The following is a 1,252-nucleotide window of genomic DNA, read 5'->3' as shown; positions in this document are numbered from 1 at the left end:
GGTTTTAATAAGCACCTAGATGATTCTCATTAGCAAAGTAAAGAGTTAGCACAGAATCTACTATACCAGTATGTGACTTACCAGCATAGAGCAATGATTGTCCAAAGGAAGGGGACTTTCACTTGCCTAAGCAGGAACAGAGTGAATATGATGAAACTATGTCTTTAGTTAAATTCATTGTTCACAGTAGGATTTATTCTACTACAGTGGGATATGTTATTATTCTGATTATGCAAATCTGCAGAGTTGATATAAATCCCTTTCTTTCTGACAATCCCTTTTATCTCAAAATCCAGATTCCCAAAAAGTGAATGCAGTTGAAACTATTTACGTTTGTGTCATGAACGTTGCCATAAGCATCATCACTTAATTCACTTTCTGTTGTGCCTTAATGCTGAAGATGCCATGCACTTTTCAATGGAGTCATCTCCTAGTATCATATCAGCTTCAGGAAATGTTTAGCCCAGGAAACAAATTATTCTGTTGTGTATGACCAGTTCACCTTGTAATTTGTACATGAACCATAAACAATACTGAATTCTTGGCAGCATTTTTTAAATAAAAGAAGCATATATAGGGATTTTAAATCATTTTTATCTCTTAAATGTTTGTGAGCCATTCACCTGTCATTTAGAATTAGTGACCAGGGCAGATGGCAAAAAGCTAGGCATTAGGTAATATAATCATAAAACACCCCCTCCTCCCCAAAAAGCAGAAATCTTTAAATTGGAGACATTTCATGTATTGAAGAATTTTTTTCCCCTGCTGGAATATGTTGCAAGAAATTATGACATTAGATAAAAATATATTTCCACATCAAGAAGTTCAAAAGATTAAGATGCTACTGAAATGTAAGTTAAAGGAATTCATGAATGTGTCAGGAAACATTATAGTAGAATTATTACTATAATTTGAGAAAGGCAGGCTCTGCAATAAAGTGAGATTCATTACAATGCTAACATTATTTTTCACACTTCTGACATATTTAGATAGAATTTTCATGCCAAGTCAAATAATTATGAAATTTAAAATTGCTTGAAAAAATGTGTGGAATTTTATACTAATAAGGACTTAACTTTAGAGGACTACTTTGCTCTATTAAAGTGCTATGTCTTAAAACTTCCTTCTAAGTTCTCAAGGTGTGTATGATAAAATTCCTGTAAAAGCTGAGGTAAAAGGAACATTGTAAATACTTATTCAAAGCTGTCTTCCAGGAATTTTATAGTTTTAGGTTTTACATTTAAGTCTTTAA

This window comes from Piliocolobus tephrosceles, chromosome 5 (assembly GCF_002776525.5).
Source record: "Piliocolobus tephrosceles isolate RC106 chromosome 5, ASM277652v3, whole genome shotgun sequence".
NCBI lineage: Eukaryota > Metazoa > Chordata > Mammalia > Primates > Cercopithecidae > Piliocolobus > Piliocolobus tephrosceles.
The sequence above is the reverse complement of the archived record's forward strand: the minus strand, read 5'-3'. Positions refer to the sequence as shown.